Genomic DNA, 11,005 nt, shown 5'->3' with positions numbered 1-11,005 from the left:
CGCGCGCCTATGCGAGTAACCCCAGCTCCTTCTGTTCTCGAGACTGTTATCCTTATTGATTCAAATCGCTGGTACTGAAAGCAAGGCTTCTGTACAAGCACACCAACATGTTGCCGTCTCGTGGTGGGCACTTAATCTACAGAAGGGATTTGCATCTCAATCGATAGGTGCAATTACATACATAACCGATCGCTAAACACCAAATTGATCGTGCAAGAAAGTATGTCATCATGTTAGTTCAACAAGGCGTACTAATTCACAAGTCTGTGTCTGCGAAGTGCCGGCGAGTGCGCCCGGCGGCTTTCTGTGGCTGCCAGGGTGCGTTTGCTGAAAGCGGCGTCGTAACGATGCCCATCGCATCTTGTACGAACACCGTACGCAAGAAAAAAATTGTTCATTCAGGTTAACCTATACTAAATCTCTACTCATGTTTACACGTCGGAATCAAGTATCCTTAAACCCAGAAGCGCCGACAGCGTGTACACACGGACTCGGCAGTTGCGCTAGGCCTACCTTCGCTGGGAGTCGCACGGGTCATATTGAGTGCGACCGATCTCGGCGCAAGTGGCTGATGAAGGTTGAAGAATGCGCATTTTATCGTCGAAAGCTTTTCCCTGTTACATTAAAATGCAACCGACGTTGAGCGAAAGTGCGAGAATCGCCAGAGATTCGTTTGCATTGTGGTTATGTTGACCGGCGTTGCTTTTCTGGCGTACATGCCGCGCCTGCTGCGGCACCGCATGTCTGATCGGACGCCAGATCGTAACGTCGTAACGTATTGATCAGCCAGCCCTGGTAAAAGATCGTCGTAAGTGTATTTGTAAGCGCGTGGCTACAACTCCCAGACTTGGACATGGGCAGCTGTACGGCATTGAGCCGATATCATAGAGTCCCAGCTGATAATTGGAATTTACCAATGAAAGCAGTGTTAAATATTATGGTGTTTTATAGTAAAAGGTTGATGTGCCAACAGTATCCCAATAGATCATTAGATACTTACACGTGTTCCGACTATATTTCCTGTTTAAATACGCAAGGCAGAGCTGTTGCCACCGGCACTAGATGGGGGGCAAAACACCATGGATATATATACCGGCTACCGGGTGCATGGTTGTGTGCAGCGCCAGTAGTGCATACGTTCAGTGGTGATGTGTTGTGTGTGTATGAATGAGTGTGCGGATGTGATTTATGCGTATATATGTGGTAAGCTTCAGGCATTCCGGCAAGGTTCACTGTTACATTGTAGAGAACGCACGAAGGTTTTCTTTTTTTCCCATTTTTTTAGACGTTAGTCCTAGCAGCAAGAGTGATTCTACTCTTGGAGAGAGTTCATGCACTCTAGCCCAACCAGCACTGTGAAACTCTGCGAGGGAGTAGCGTAATTCCAGCCGAGAGTGTATATACTCCATTTTAAAAGCGTGACTTTAAGGCTTGTTCACACCGGCGACTAGCAACGGTCGCGCGACTAAGTTAGTCGCAAAGCGACTGGTCGCAAACGGTCGCAAACGGCCGTTTCGGTCGCAAAGCGACTGCTTTGTCTCGGTCGCTCGCTGCTCGATTTTTCAGTCGCGCGACTGCAGTCACAAAGCTCTTCACCAATCAGATGCGCAGGAACAGGACGTCAGCTTATTTTACGGGGCAACGGCAATGCAAGCTGTATACGAGCAGACGTGAATTCTATATGGCGACGCATATAGGTCGCACGCAGGTGTGAACATCGGTCGCTTTCAGTCGCTTTTTGACCGCCAGTCGCAAACGGTCGCGCGACCGTTGCTAGTCGCCGGTGTGAACGAGCCATTACTCTGGCGAGGGAGCTTGTTCACTCTCGCTCAGCCAGAATATCAGAACCCTGTCGAGAGAGCGTGCCTACTCTGTGCAACAGAGAGTTCCCAGCACTCCTGAAAAGGGAGTGAAATATGGGACAAGCGTTTACTCTCGCAAAGAGAGTTGCTAGCACTCTCTTGCCGCTGTGAGTGAACGCGCTCTCGTGTTCTACTCTTGAAGGAGAAACTCAAGCGTCCTCCACGTTTTTTGATCTCCCCCTCATTTATTTCTAGTAAGCAGGCGTGTTGGTATTACAAGCCAAGTCACAATAAACATATTTCTGCATACTCATAAGCCCACTGGTCAAGCGAGGCATCATCAATGTGTTTCAAGAACGCCATTTTGAAGTCCTGCCCGCACTTCGTTTACAGAAGTTTCTATAGCCAAGTTCGACGTCTTGAGACGCGTGGTTTACCCGTTGCATGTATTGTCCGCTATAGCAAGCCGCATGCTAAAGGAAGCCAAGAACAATAATCTAAATGCTGTCGACCATGCGACGCGGGAAAGAAAGAAAATAATTGTCTCGCCCTGCCTACACAACTCTAGTAAATATCTGAAGAAGATAAGGAAACGTGTCGGTGTAGATATCGCGTTTCCTGCCCATTGAAGTTGCCTACGTTGTGCGCTATAGTAAACGGGAGTGCATGCAGAGCCACCGCGAACAGTTTGCTTCTTGTGTCGAAGGGGCTGTTTATTGCATTCGGTTTACATGTCGCGAAATAGTACATGGGTGAGACGGGCATGTGCATAAATGATTGCTTGCGATAGCACAGGTATAACATTGAAAAGCTTGCCTCGTCAGGCGACTACGCCGAGCACTGCACACGCTGCGGAGCTTAAGCTGTTAGTTGTCCGTCGGCGTCTTTATCAAATAAACAAATGCTGTTTTGTCGCGTTAACCGGCTGTATGAGTTGAGCTTGCTGTGTTGAATTGATTGTTTCTTCCCCTTTCCTTTTTCTTTGCGCGTTGATGAGCCTGATTGCATGCATTGAAGCAGTCAGTTAATTAGCGCTGTGTCTTGTGTGCTTATTTCGTCGTCCGCCTGTTCTTTTGCACTGCTGTTTGAATAACTTTCTATGATGGGTTTGCGGAACTATTTATAAATGGGGGAATGAAAAGCTCTCTCTTGCCCAGCGTGTCGACATCGAGCATTGCAGATGTCGGAAGAATCCCAATTTGTGAAAACTTAACACCAAAGACGCGTTTCGATGATTTGAGGATGGGCCTTTCGTTGGGCTATTTTAGACGCTGACGAACGCTAGAAAGATGAAAGACGTCATGCTGATACAGCTCGAAAAAAGCTGCTGAAAGGACCGCAACCACGGACTCGCCTACGGTAAAATCCTACGCATACGCACCACTTCCTCCCGAAAGAAGATTATGCTTGGGCGGAGACACCAACTTGATCTTGGGGGGGGGGGGGGGGGGGGGGCTCCGGCTCTCTAGATCCGAGTTTCTCAGGACTGACCTAATGTTCTTGTTATATCATGTCATATGGGTTTATTACAATCCCTCTCTCTCTCGGCATACGTCCCCCGAAATGGTTCTTCCGTCGAACAGTTCTGATATACAAATTGGTTCCGGGAAGGTTTGCTTTTAATGAAAGTGTGGCGAAGCCTTGGTACTGTTTAATGGGTTGCGCTCTTCAGTGGCTTCTAGTGGGTCGTCCTCTTCTGAACGCCGCTCGCGCTCAGAGTCCGCGCCTTGGCCTTAACTGTCGCCATTGCGCATTGGCGCTGAGTGCCGTCCAATAAACACCTTAACAAATTGGTGGAGAGCGCTGTGCTCCCATTCGATGCCTCTGGAGCTTCGTTCCCGTACCCTGCCATCTACCATGCCTCAAGACGCTGCTCAGCAAACGCCGCCTCCCACACCGACCACATGTCCCGGTGTTCCACGCATCCGCCTTAAAAACTTAACACCTTAACACCTTAATAAACACCTTAACAGAAAGTGTTTTTTCGTTACTGTGCCTGTGTTACACCAAGGTATTTTTTACCCGAATATGACGTTTCAATAGCGGCCGTAAAAAAGGGCAGTTAGGCTGTCACAAGGTTGACGACTTCTCAGACGTAGTCACTTCCTCATAGTCTAAGCGATTTTAGTGTCAGCCCGTATTGAATTCCGCCTTCAAAGCCACCTCTCTAGGAACCAGGCATCAGCATAGCCAGTGAGACATCTTGTCGTAGTACAGAGATTAATAAGGACTATTCGATGTGCCAATAAATGAAAGCGAAAACTGGGACCTGTTCATGCATACAGCTGCCACCCAGTCGCTCACCAATCTGGAAGTGAACAGTAAAAATAAAACGAATAGAATCAGAGTGGAACGAGGCTCTTAACAAGCGAGGCGGTAGGCCACAATGGGCCACCGTTTGCTCATCGAAGAGGCAGTATTCTTGCAACACGAAAGACGCACGATCAGCAATAGCTCTCCGCCAAACCGGCCAGCCGGCCACTGGCGCCCACACGAGCAAAGCGGCGTAAACACATTTTGGTGGGCAGCATCAAGCGTTGTGACACGGGGCGCCACTTGCATCCCCTCACTGCAACATCCCTCCCTTTCCCCTTCCATTCTTCACACTGTAATGGAGGACGGCATCCGCCTGATGTCTAGACGATGACTAAGCAACCTCAACCTAGAGGCGACAACGCTTCGTGATGGCCCTGAGACTTCTGCTGAAAGGCCAAGCGCTGCATGCACTCACCACTCCGGTGCCTTCCAGATGCCACCGTCGCCCTAGCCTCCCACAAAGGTCCGCTCTTTCGTGAAACGCCCAAGTACGTATATGTCGTCCTAACCATCGCCAAACATGGTAGACGGAAAGGGCTCTTTATAGAGGAGCCGGGCCTCAAAGCCGGCGCCGATGAAGCCGCTCAACGATGACGCCATTTTATTGAGCACTATCATTTTATTCTCGTATACAGTGCAGTGCCGGTGGGCCATACACTTTCGCTTGCGTCAGCATTTTTGTTCTTTTCTCGTGCCTCCCCGTCTATTCGACCAAGCAGTTTCGCGCGCTTTCTGTGGCATGCCCGCTTTTTGTTCGCCGCTTACCTTCCTTTTTTTTTCTCATAATCTCATCGAGCGTCATGTACGCGATGGCGGCTGAGGGGAGAGTATATCTGCGCATTTGCGGTCTTCCGTTCAGCCGTCTGTGCTTGTGGTTTCTATAGACCTTCGCGAGGTGACAGACCGCGGTTCTATACCGCAGCACCACAAACCCGGCTGGTACGTCGTTCTGTGTGTGCGTACAGGGCTTCTTTCATCTCCTCGTCTTGCTGCACTCCGCCTATTTGCGAAGCGAGAAGCGTTGCCTGTAATGCGAATGGCAGGCGGGAAGTAATCGCTGAGCGGCCATCGCCGGGACGTTGTATAACGGCGAGAAGGTCCAGGGATGCGCTTCGTTACAGCCGGAAAGAAAGTATGTAGGCGCCGGCTGATACGACTGGCACTTTTGCGCGTGACTCAGCTAGCGTTAATAAAGCGCAGTTGGCAAAGTTTTGCGGATCCACGCAAAAGTGATGGTATTGCTAGCCCGCAGTTCTACGTTTGTCTTACTCTTATCATATAAACCGAGGGTTGTCGCTATGCTAATCTAGGCAGTGGGACAAATTGTTGGGCTAGCCGTCCGTTGCTTATGACCATATTGAGCGATGTTGGAAGACGCATAGTCGCACGTAGGATGTGCCTTCCGCCATGGCTGTGCCATTGTCCTGCGCGGTATCTCGAGCATCGCAGCAGCTTTAACTTCACTGGAGCTTCGCCGGAGCTTTAACGAGCCATGAGACAAAAAACTACGGGCTTGAAGCAGTGATTCAGCCACAAGAATCCTCCCCAAAGTGTCTTGTTGTATGCTCCTTCTCCGAATAATATTTTGAAATTTATGGTCGTCTGAACTGCATTGAACCCCCCAGCGATGGTTTACGGGTAAAGTAACAGCGTCGTATTCGGTGGGTACTCTGAGAAATCATGGGCTCGCCGTATATCCATATATATATATATATATATATATATATATATATATATATATATATATATAATATATATATATATATATATATATATATATATATATATATATATATATATATATATATTATATATATATATATATATATATATATATGGGGAAGGATTGGGATCCGGGAATGTATTTGAGAGATCGGCCGGTCCGCTGACGAAACACACCAGCACTGCAGGCACGGTCGACGTGACACCGCACATACTTTCTCGCTATTCCCCCTCGGCTCACTAGAGTCGCGATGGCTCGCCGGCATGCACGAGACGTTCGGTAAGGAGAGCTCCCTCAGGCGTTATTGCATTCGCTGCTTTTGGCGTCGCTTGTTTCGAGCGGCCGTGATGCAAGCCTTACTGCACGATGCGGATCGTTCCTGAGCTGCGCAGAGATGATGAGCTCGATTGCGCGTGCCTGTGTTTTCGCTTCCCTCATGCAATGTTCGTTCTAACTAGAGGAGATCGGAGACATCGTCTGTCCGTCAAGCTGAGATGACGACAAACCCTGGGGCTACCGTGCATGTGCCATAGTGCGTGTCTAGGTCTGCTCTGTGTCGTTAGCTTTTACCTCTCGTATATACCCTCGCTTCTTCCGTATCCTCTGGCTCTCTTCCGTTGCCTACATTTTCCCCTGCTGCTTGACACGCTCGTCTTCATCTTCCACGCACTCGAAGTAACATACGGGCACTGTTTTAAATACTGTATCTGACTATTCCGTAATCATCAAGGTAGAGGAAAAGCGAAAAGGTGGAGAAAGGTCGCCTTCGTCACTGATTCCTAGAAAAACGAGCGCTCGAACAGTCTTCGTTGTCGTCGCTCTTTTTGTCTTCTCTGGCGATTGCAGGCTTCCTTTATTGGGATTGAAATTGTATGGGCACTCCAGGCGCATCTTGCCCGTCGCCGTGAGGTTCCGTATAACGTCCAAGAGCGACAACATCTCCCGTGCGTCTTATGTTCTATGTGCGAGTATAAGCGTACGAGGGCAGCCGGCGTTGGCGGCTAAGGCAGAGGAGTAACGCCCAAGCCTGCTGCCGTCGCTCGAAACGGCCATGGAGATCTCAGGAGGGGGGCTGCATGGCTGAGGCATGAACTGTGTACATTTATCTGCCGAGTGCGGTCGCACGCGCCCCATCTTGACAGGAATCGGCAGACGGCTCATACCTTTGTATGTGCTGTGGTCTCACCACTCCGTTTCCGCTGAAGCGATAGACAACACGAAGGCCGCGCTTGCTTACGCCAGTGTTTTGTTAAGCTACGCGTGTCTACGTTTATATTAGCAAATTCTGGAATCTTAGCAGTGAAGCTGGTTAAGCTATCGGTATCTTGTGCTCCATCGTCAAAAACACCGCAGGTATGTATGCACCAGAGGAATTGGGCAAGACCATAGGCCTGCGCAAGGTTCCCTTTCAGGGAGGGCGAAGGTTCCTCATAGCCCCCCCCCCCTCCTTACTAACTGGATCTATGGGGGGCAGACTTTGTGCCTCCCCCACCACCCCTAGCCCCCCTGTGCGCACGCCTATGGGCAAGCCCGACTACCGAGTGCAGCAGATGCAAGGGTTAAACGAAAACTCTGCTCGGCAATGTGGAGCAGGCGAAACATGTACAAGAGAGAGAAAGAAAGAGAGAGAGAGAGAAAGAGTTAGAGACAGAAAGAAAGGAAAAAATTCAGAGAAATAAAGGGCATAAAGACATGAGAAGATAGAAAGACAGAAAAAGATATAGAAAGAGAGAAAAAGACATAGAAAGAAACACACGAAAAAAAGAATAGAAAAACAGAGAGGAAGACAGAACGAGGAACCAAGAGAGAAATGAACAGAGAAAGTCTGGTGTGTCTAGTGTAGATAGTGTGTCTTTTTTCTCGTCCGTGTTTTTTCGCTGCGCAGTAGTTCTGAAGATATGAATTGCCAACTTGCCCAAAAAGCTTCTCTCATTAAGATAGAAAGAGCGAGAAAGAGAAATAAATAGATACAGAGAAAGAAAGAAATAGAAAACGATACGAAGAAACAGATGCAGAAAGAGATACAAGAAATGGGGAGAAAGAGAAGAAAGAAAGAAAAAATAAAGAGGCGCAAGGAAGGCCGCTCTTCCTTCAGGCTTGTCACCACTACAGCGAAGCTGCCTTAATTTTTATTCATTCCAAAACCACGACATGAAGCACATCGTAAGCTGGCCGAGTTCGAAACAATTGTCGCCTATACCTGGATTGCCTAGCATGCACATCAACTAAGGTACACGAACCTTAATTTTTTCTGCCTACATTAAAGTGCGGCCGCCGCGGCCAGTAAATCCCACCCGCCCTCGAGAGTAGCACGATTTCATTGGCATTAAGCCATCATGGCGGGTTGCATTTATAATATTTAGTTTGTTGTGCGAGCCCTTATGTCACCCTCATAAATATTCTGCGTGCGAGACGGATGTATCAAAATTGTAAGTGTACTCGAAACCGTGCGATACCTACAATGCCTTCGAAACAGCACCTGGTGCTTTTATGCAAGTAAATGGATGCCGCTGAAGCACGCACGAGCGGGAAATAGCTTCAATGTACTTGTTTCGATTTGTACCTCGTACGACGATTGGTTTTTTGCGTGCCGCATGATGATGGAGACACACTCTCAGAGTCGCGAATGAACAAGGACGCAGCGCTGCAAGTGTTGCCAGCCAGCCGACAGCCAATCAAAATGTAGTTTTAAAGGCCAAGGACCCTACAACCGTTTTGCTAATGCCAAGGGCGTAATACAATGTGACGTCTCGTACAGCGTGTTCTAATGGAAGCAACGAAAAAATGGATTCGATCCTAGCCTGCACCTAGCTTATGAGGACGTGTTGCATAAAGTGACCTTTGCAAGCAAAGAGATTGAATAGCGCAAGCGGAGTGGAAGAAAGCAACAAAGAATAACGAGCGCTAACTTCCAACAATGTTTATTCGATAAACCGCGACTAATAAGACTTTCAACATGAGCGCGTGCCATGTACCTATACCCTTGAGAATATTATACGGGCACGGGAGCGCGTGCCGAAATTGCCGTCTGTGCTGTCTGCTGTCGAGATCCTTGCTCTGCGCCCACAATCATCAGAGTAAGGCTCTCTACAGCCGACGGCTCGCCCCTAGGTGGCGCGGATGACAATTTCGGCATGGGATGCCGCATACATTTGCTCACGGATGTAGCTACGTGATCTTTTTTAGAAAATTATTCCTTCCTTCAGTCACAAGCACTGACGATATGCTCGGACAACTTGGACTGAGTCCTAAAATCAGACGGACATGGTCTACAGATATCAGGACTCGGTCCAAACACAACTGCCTCATATCTGAAGTACATGTTCGCGCTTGGTCCGTCTCTTTCACTGTCCCGTGTGTCGCGCTGTTTCTCGTATCGTTGAACATGTACCAACCGGCCCAAATACGCACCTTACTGAAGTACATGGAGTAGTCGTGGACCCGGGGTGTCGCTGGAGCCAGCGTTTCGACAAGTGGTCTTGTCTTCTTCAAACGACAGGGGAGGGAAGGGATGTGAGAAAACGACACCCCGTATTCTTCAAGCTTCCATTTTCCTCATATATCTAGAATACACGTATAACACCGCCGACGTGCGACGTACGAGAAAACACAGCCCAAGCTAACCGCATCAAAAAGCCCATCCTTAATGTCTATACTGCACATTCATGTCGGCCCCAACTGCGATACGTATTTCGGTCGATGGAATGGCTCTGCCGGTACTACATCTTATCAAAAGAAGGCACCTTTAAACTTTCTCGCAGACACGTGCCTAAAAGGTACATTTTAGTTGAATGTCGTGATTATTCTACGTATGTGTGTCCTGTACTGTTTATATCATCCCATTTTTCATCGAATTCTTCTGGTTCTTGTCACGCCATCACATTGTTAGTCACATCTTTTGTCACCACATCACATCTTCATCACATCAGTCATCACATCTTTTGTTAGTATTCATTTTCAGGTACCTATAATTCTACCTGCACCCTTGAAGGGCCCCTTACCACCCCGCCTTCAGGCACGAGGGAGTGGTTTTCTCCTCGCCTTCGCTACCCTTCCTACAGGCCATATTTCCCCCTCGCCACTTATTTCTTAAAAGCACGTGAACCATGTCAGCACTAAGCGTTGACCCTATCAAGATTTCGCGCTTGACGGCTACACGCTGTCATCTCCGTTTGCGCAGTCGCAAACATAAAAAATGAAGTGAAATCAGTTGATCGCGCACGATAGTCATGCGAGGCAAGGAAGAACGAACGAATGGGTGGCTTCATGGCAAAGCAGGGCAGGAGACATAGGGTGCATAGCAAAATCGTGGCTCTCGCAAAGTATTGTGGGCTACGGCGCCCGTCTGCATCGACTTTCGGTTCGAGACACCGTGCCGCCGAACGGGCGCTGTTGCTAGTGCCATCGTTTTCTGTGTTTTCCATCTGGCAGTCTCGGTCCCCTTTTCTCACAGATTATGGCATAACACTTAGTAGTGATGTGCAGCTCAGTTGAATATCAAGTGCCATCACTACGGAATAGTTATGAAGGTGCGAACGGTCATGTCTTCATTCAAGTGGCAAGCACTTCCGCACACATGCATGTTGTTTCGCCGCAAAAGGCGTTTTCGCGCATGCTTTGTGGCATATAAAGGTTTGTTGCACATTATATAGTGTGATGAAATATCCGTCCAATCTGTTTTCCTGTTGCTAACTCATAAAATTATTTGTTTACTTTTGTGTTGCAAAGCCACCACATGGCAATAGTAAAACGTTTCTTGCTCTAAGCGTAAACAACTCTCGCAGTTTTGTCGCTATTCTTTCACTCCTCTGAATCTTCCTTTACGCGAGATGTCTTTCCCTCACGCACTCGAACATTGTGTTTCGTTCAATGCATGCAAAATTTTTTGCACTGAACACACACTTGCCTTTCGGATTCCACTAAAAGTCATGGACCATTTTACGCTTGCAAGTTTCTGATGTACTAGAGACGCCATACCGTGCTTCAAAGCCGTTGCTTCAAAACCAACTTCGATCGTTTTACGTACTACGATAGCAGTAACTGAGCGGCCTTTTTGTTCCGTACGTTTTCCTTCTACGCGCTCAGCAGTTTTAATAAATTTCACAGAAAGTAGGTAATGCAGTATATCCAATGCAGGTATACTATATCGACGTACTTATTCGGG

This window comes from Rhipicephalus sanguineus, chromosome 11 (assembly GCF_013339695.2).
Source record: "Rhipicephalus sanguineus isolate Rsan-2018 chromosome 11, BIME_Rsan_1.4, whole genome shotgun sequence".
In the NCBI taxonomy this organism is placed as follows: Eukaryota; Metazoa; Arthropoda; class Arachnida; order Ixodida; family Ixodidae; genus Rhipicephalus; species Rhipicephalus sanguineus.
The sequence above is the reverse complement of the archived record's forward strand: the minus strand, read 5'-3'. Positions refer to the sequence as shown.